Source organism: Adiantum capillus-veneris, chromosome 25, assembly GCF_014529385.1.
Source record: "Adiantum capillus-veneris isolate H3 chromosome 25, ASM1452938v2, whole genome shotgun sequence".
NCBI lineage: Eukaryota > Viridiplantae > Streptophyta > Polypodiopsida > Polypodiales > Pteridaceae > Adiantum > Adiantum capillus-veneris.
The window spans coordinates 24811344-24819212 of record NC_140955.1 but is presented as its reverse complement, the minus strand read 5'-3'; the positions used below and the strand labels follow the sequence as shown (position 1 = coordinate 24819212).

Sequence of the window (7869 nt, the reverse complement as noted above, 5' to 3'; positions counted from 1 at the left end):
AACTATTTTTTTGTGTTGATATGGTTGTTATAGCTTGTTTTAAATGTACTTAAATGATTTTGGAAAGGGTAATGAAGGGGGTGAAAAAGGTAATAAGAAACAACAAGGTATGCTTCTTCAATAGGTAGGGCTTGAATCTTCTAAGATAATCTTCAAAAATGAAAGCAGATCCATCTAACTTACCAATGACAATTTCTACTAATGAAATTTCTTCATTGTCTTTAATAAATAGGATAGGACTAGAAAGAAAGATTGAGGCACGTGTTACTTTCCAAGATGACTGACTCCAAAAGTTTGACTGGACAAATTGTATTGTAAGTTCTATTTAAAATACCTTCATCATCACAATGGCTATTCAAGAGATGGTTCATTTAATTTAAGGTTAGTAACTTAAAAGCTCATTGTCAAACTGAATTTCATGCGAATGCAATGGATGCTTTCCTCTTAGAAGGAAAGGAAAGCATTCAAAACAATATGAAGAGGGCAAAGAACTTCAAAGAACACTCTCTCTTTATCTCTTTAGGGTTGTCTATCACATGGCAAAGAAAAATTATGCATTTTTTGGATTTACTAACATGATTTCTCTTTTGCAAGATTGTCGAGTTCCATATTCCACATCCTTGACAATGACAACAAGGCTTGTGTGGAGATGGATTATTGTATTGGTAAGTGTTTCATGAGTTCCACTTTGAAAAAAGTGTCTCTAAGTCCTTTCTTTGGTGTCTTGGTTGATGACTCTAATGATATTAGTAAGCATGGACACTTAATTATCTATTTGTCCTACGTCATTGATAATTGCATTCCCACCTATAGCTTTTATGGCATAGTTCGTGTAAGTGAAGGAACTGCCAAGTCTATCTTTAGTGTTGTTCTTGATGAGTTGAAAAAAAATGATTTAATCTTTCAAAGCTGATCTGTTTTGGTTCTGATGGGTGTTCAACCATGACAGGGTCAGAGATTGGTGTTTCAATGATTTTTAATAAAAAATATTTGAATCTGTTTCTAACATTTATTCATTGTGTTTCTCATAGGACAGCTTTGGTTGTATCTTCTATTGCAAGAATTTTGAGATTGCAATAACATTAGAGAAGCTTGTTTATTTGATTGACACACATTTTAATCACTCTAACAAGAGGGTTGACGAGTTAAGGATTACTCAAAAGGAATTGGTATGCCTGATCTTGAGATTAGAGCACACATTTGATGCCAGGTGGCTAAGTCGTGTATCAACAATAGGCAAGGTATTTTATTCTCTTGATGCCATTCTATTGGAGACAAAAGAAAATGCTCCAACTCTTTTTTCTGATCTTTCTAAGTTTGCAAACATTTATTTTCTTTTTTTCTTAGCGGACATTCTGAAAGGTATGTCTATAGTCAGTAAGTTATTTCAAAAATCATTTGTAGATGTTACTACTGTGTTTGTGATCATTCAAAAAGAGATCAATTTAACAGATGTTGATGAGAATGAACTTATTCTTGATGCAAGTGGTTATACGTTTTTGTGAGAATATGGGCCAGATAAAGGTTTTTTGTTTTACTTGCGAGGAGCTATGTATGGAAAAACAAAATTGATATTGAGTTAGAGAGAGATATCTTTGGCATGGATCTAATGTTTTCTTTTGAGTTTCAGGTTTGTTTTTTGAAGAAGGTTATCACCTCTCTTCAATATTGTTTTGCTGACAATCCCATTTTGGGTAAGTTAGGTATTTTAGTTCCAGCACAACATCCAATAGTAGGGAAAGCTCTACGAGATTATGGTAAGTTAGGCAAATAAAATAGCTTCCATTTATGGTAAAATGAAGTCTTTAGAGATTATAAATATTTTTGCTTTGATTGACGAGGATGATTTTATCAGTGAAATCTGTAGATTTAATAAACAAGCTGCTATTAGTTGGGTACATTGTAGTCTTTTGAATGTTGCAGCTATAGTCGCTTGCAATGCAATATGGAGAACTTGTATCCCAATATTTTGATTGTTTGTCAGATTGCTTTAGTGCAATGCTTTTATAATGTTATCTGTAAAAAAGGATTTAGCGTAGGGACAAGGATCAAGACGAAATTGCGAAGTAGTATGGAGTTACAATCCTTGTATGCAATTATGAAGATCAACATAGAAGGTCCTTCAAAGTTGATTGAAACACAGTTTGAGGAGAGAGCATCTTGTTATGGAATGACAAGGTGCATTGACATCTCTTCATGTCATAAGGTATATGTAGCTTGATTCTACAATAAACAAGGTATGCCTATCTACTCCTTTATTTTTTGGTTTTTATTATTTCTTTTTTATCTACCTTACTAATTTTGAAAGGGGGGAAGAGGAGTAAATACAAATTTTCTTTGGTCTTGGATGAGAGTATTTGCTCCTCTCCTCCACCAAGAGAGCTTGGTGTCGCCATCATCATCGATGGTACTGGGGTGTGATCCCCCTACACTCTCGTTTATGCCAATTAATTTAAGTTCTTTTTTGTGCTTCTATAAACGTCTCTTTGTAAAGTCTTTCACAGTTTGAGGAAACGAAGGATCATGATATACGACTAAATGATTAATGTCTCTACCTGTTTTTAAGCATGTAGTCCAATATATGCTTGAAAATTTGTGGTGAATGTGTGCTAAATTCATTTCTTTGTAAATTGTGATCACATAAGATTTTGGCTTAGCTAAGCTCAACGGAGATGGCCTAACTTTCTCTATAAGCTTCAAAGCATGTGCATGATTATGGAGAACATGTAGGATACTGATTTATCAATTTTTCACTTGCTTTGTATGGTTGGATGTGTATTGATAGATGGTGGGAACCCCAAACTACATGTGCTCAGAGATTTTGGCAGACATACCTTATGGATTCAAGTGTGACATATGGTCTCTTGGTGGGTTTTAATGCCAAGCTTTGACATGTTTGCTTTGTGTCAGCTGAGGTGCTCATTAAAGCTTCTTCTATCCCCCCTTTCTAGGATGTTGCATGTATGAAATGTCTACATGCCAACATTCAAAGCCTTCATAATCCATTTTAACCTTAAGGCCTTATGTATCTTTTAAAGGTGTGCATGTGCATGTGTAGTAGTTAGCAAGGTGATTTTATCTAACAGTGATAGAAAGAATTGTTCATTTATAATCAAGACAATAGGGCTTGATAAAAAAAATCAACAAGTCCAACATCAGACCCTTGCCTGCCATGTATTCTACCCCCTCGTAAGTAATTGTGTCTTTCTGATGGGCTATTGTTGCTTAAAATCTTCCCTTTTTCATGGGAAACTCATAGGTTTTCCATGTGCATAAAGGGAATTACCAAAAGCATGATAGGGAAACCCCAAGCATTGACCCCTTGTAAGCAGCAAAGGCTTTGTAACTATGCTCTAAAAGCTAGCTTAAGCCTAATTGTTTGCCAATACAAAACGTTTCCACTCTGTCGTATTTCCATGGCAATTGGATTAAGCTCTAATGTGTTTCGCTTAAGATTTAGCACGCTTTTTTACTTCCATCTTTCAATGAGATTTCAACACTGAATGAGATTCAATTTTAATTCTACAAGCATGCATGATAGTTCCCAATGGAAGACTGAAAAATGGTATATTGGCATATGGTAATGTCATTTCGTTGATGGGTTTGTGTTCAAATTCTTCTGGCCAGCAACAATTCTTTGTCCATGGAGTTCTTCTCTTTTGGATTTTGTATCATATGCTCTCACTAACGTCTATTTTTGTGATCATATTTCCATCACTTTGTGTGTGTGCATTTTCAACTCCTAGCTATCTGAGGCCCTGTTTATAGAGATTGCGTGTTGATTTGCAATTTCTAACATATTTAAAGTATTTTTCACATTATGGTCTCCAAATGGACGTTCTCCATAGTTGTAGGATGTTGAAAGTTTTAAGGTTACGGGGATATGCATGTGCTTTGTGCATTTGTAGCCATGGGATCAACTTTTAAGATTTTGTAGAAACCGTGTTCTTCAGCATGAACAGCTCACCCATTGCCAAAGTGTTTCCAGTTTCTGCCATTAAAAGTTTCTTTTTATTTGACTTTTTACCTTATTGAAGTTAGAAAACATGCATCTATGATGGTCGAGTAGAAAGGGAATGTTGGTAACTTTGAACGTTTACATTAAGCATGTACGCTACACCTAAGAATCAACATAGTCAAGGCCTAAATTCTTGTATTCTTGCTATTTGAGTTGGGGTGAGGGTTATGAAACTAGGTTCCAGAATGGTGTTTCACCTCATGACAAATTCCTTTGCATTTCTCATTTAACACAATATTCTAGTTTATTATGGTTGTACTCAAGATTACATTTTTCTTATGCATATCAAGACGATGAAGTGATTGCTATAGTGAATGCTTCCAATAGTGATGGGGGTGAAGTTTAGACATCTCCGATTGGCTCAAAAGTGCTTGATTTATTGCGACATGTTATCTTCATTCTTTATTGTTGTGTTGATTGTAACTCTTGGATAGTTTTTTTGAGTTTTTTCAATCTTTGGTTGGATATTTAGTACTATAAAATAATCTTAAACATTGAGTTGCAGTAATGAGTAAACAAAGTAGTGGACTAAGGCTATGAAAGAAATATGTTAAAACCTAGTTTTAATTTAGAAGTCGGGGTTTTGTTCACAACAAAATCTTTGAGAATTTGTTGAAAGGGAAAAAAATCCGGCTCATTGGGGTTTGAAAAGGATTCAGCTTCTTCCAATTCTACAAAGCCAGTTCAAATTAGGTTGAGGGGGGATATTCTACATGTTGAGATTTTAGATTTTCCCAAGCCTTGATGTACTATCTTAGTTTATTCTACTCGCTCTGTCTCAAAAAAGGGGGCCATTCTATTATTGGCCCCCCTACCCTAATCTCTTTTTGCAAGGAAATCGGCCCAATCAATATGTACCCTGCATATATATACCCAAAGAAATTCAAGATAGGAGCAATCTTTCTATCTCTTGGAGACTAGGAGGAGGCCATCTAGCTAGAGTGTGTCATTGGATTAGAAATCTTTGATGCAGTCGCTGCATCTTTTCATAAGGTTTTAATCGTTGAGTGGGTGGTAGTATGTGAGGGGCTCCATCCTAGCTTATTTTCCAGCAAAATAGCTTGGGATATCTGACCCAAGTTTGAGTTGGAGCATGGGGTTTATGCCCCACCACTCAACCTACAATTATTGAGAGTGGGTGGCAATATGTGAGGGGCTCCACCTTGGCTATTTCACCAACGAAATGCGTAGGATATTTGGCCCAAGTTTTAGTTGAGCCGTGGGGTTTGTGCAAAAAATAATCTCTAAGCAAGATCGTGAGGGATATTTTGGCAACAACAAAATACAAAAGGATTACTCTCTGTGCTTATCATTTAGATGAAATGTGTATGCATTATAAGTCAAAGAGATTTGAAGGAGCTACTTTGTTGCCAAAATACAAGTGTTCTATCATGCATCTGAATGGGGGTGTGTCAGTATTGTGTCATGCGTCTAAATGGGGGTGGGTCAATATAAATATTCCTTGGGCAAAGGGATATTTTTCACATTGGTTTGTTTAGAAACTTTTATAAGATTTGGAGTTGGAGAGATGCATATAAATCTCTAATTGTTGTGTGTTTTATAAGTGAATTGTCAAAATGACTTGCACATCGGTATGCCTAATATGTTAGTTTAGAAATAATTTGTTATACTTTATAAAATAGGTTTGAAATCTTTCCTTGTCTTTTCAAACCCTAAAAAGGGTAATCAGGTTGCAAATTCTCCCACCTGACCAAAGCTAGAAAGGAATCAAAAGGTGCAACAAGCAAAAGACCTGATAGAGAAGACCAAACTCAAGAAGAGATTCTCATGCTTAAGGAGGGTGAGATAGATGTTCAAGATCTTGAGCAAGGAGTCGAGGAAAATGTAGGACTTGAAGCAGCAACACAAAGTGTGGATGAGGACATTGAGCACAAAGTTGAAGAGTTGGTTTTGGTTGTCATTAACAACCCATTAGGTTCTAATATCTTAAAGATACTAACAATTCATTAAGGAAAGTTGGACCAGGGAAAGATCCACAGATACAATGATGGGCATAAAAATTGAAACCTTTCTCTACTTGCTTGCAATGTTGGCTTTTAAACAGTTTTGGATCTCATTAATAAAGCACCTATATCTTTCACTTATTTTTTAGCTTGGTAGTGGCCACTCTCCACTCCTAATTTATCAAGTAGGGCAAGCTTCGAGACACGTTAGGAAGTGCATGGGATATAGGAAGGCCTTTTTATTTGGCAGTTCAAGGAAATCCCTGGGGCTTAAGCCACGATTGACCATGCTTATGATAGGCCTTTTAAAATTCTGTTTTTACATTTGTTTTTGAAATTAGGCAATTTTTACCAAAAAGAGAGGTGGATAAGTTAACTTTATAATATATTTTTTTGACTTTTAGATTGCCTTTTTCCCACCCTTGTCCTCTCTCTTACATTGAAACCACTTTCTCTCACGTTACATCATTAAAGAAAGCACTTTTCAATCCTCCCCTACCAAAAGAGCATATTTTTTACATTATCTCATTGCATTATCTCTCTAAAACATGAGTCAAGGGAAACACACATAACACATTACATGGTGGGTTGAAAAATTCATCTCTAGAGTTAAAAATACATGTCATGGAGGTGGAAGGAAAATGTGCAATTCCCTACATGAGATGTTCAACTGGTTCTATAGAGTTTTAGCAAGGGGAGAGAGGAAGAAGATTAGAGTGAAAAGTAGTCTAAAATGTAGGATAGCAAAGACTTGGTTAACATAGGCTATCATAATCACATCATGCTTCGAGTGAAAAAGATCATTTTTGACAGTGGTCAGAGACAAGGCAACAAAATGGCAAACGTTGGGTAGAAAACTGATATATCTAATAGTGTAATCAATTTTATTGTAAACATGCATAGTAATGTCAAGTTATTTTTTTGATGGCACAATCAATGGTTCTGTGCATAAAGTTTGTCTCTTTTAGAGGTTTTTTTGCATTTTTATTAGTTCTATTAAGTTTTTTGAAAATTTCAAAACTTTAAGTACTATATAAGTCACCACCACAACTCGTTCCAGATGCCCCACAGCCTCCCCAACCTTTGAGTAGGGAGGATCAAACCACCATGTGGTATAGTTTTGGTGATCTTTTGCCGTTAAATCATGCCAACTGCATGCCTCTGTTGGATCCCCCACCACTCTCTACTCTACAAAGGGTTGACCACGAATCACGGCCCATTGAAGAATAATACCAAGGTTCGCTACAAAATGAGGAGATTCCACATGTCATCACATCACCTACAGCTCAAGTAGCCACGACAATTACATCGATATCAAAAGAGCACCAAGCCAATCATTCCAAAAGTGGCTTTCTCTGGAGTGGTGAGAGATATTGTTGATGAATATAGTGATTTGTAACCACTAGATATTTTGGTGCAACTACTCCAGGATGGTGTTTCCTATATGGTGCACGGAAATTGAATAGCTTTAAAAACATAGATTTAGCCCTTGCAATCAACTTACAAAATGAAGATTGTCTCCATAACAAATTTACAATGTCTACTGTCTATGTTTGTATTTTCCTCATAGAAACGCACACGCAAATATAGCTTGCGTGCATGCACGCACATGCACTCTTTTTTTTTTTTGGCAAAACTCACAATTGTGAGTGGATAGTATTGCACAAAAGGATGGAATCTTATAAAAAGATGGCCTACTAAAAAAAGAGGCGTTTATGTTTTTGGTGTAAACAATAACATGGTTTTGACGCAAAAATTTAATATTGAAAAGAAGCTTATCTTGGTCCCATGAGATTCAAGCTTTGAGCTCTGATGTCGTAAGCTCCATATCTTCTTTTTTTTTCTTTTTAGCCATACTCAGAATTGTGAGTTGAGTGAGAGAGGTTA

The 7869-nt window shown here is 35.8% G+C and overlaps 1 pseudogene; it reads left to right on the top strand.

Moving 5' to 3' along the window:
• Window positions 1–429: 429 nt before the first annotated feature.
• Window positions 430–2546, top strand: LOC147424586 (uncharacterized; annotated as a pseudogene).
• The last annotated feature ends 5323 nt before the right edge of the window (window positions 2547–7869 follow it).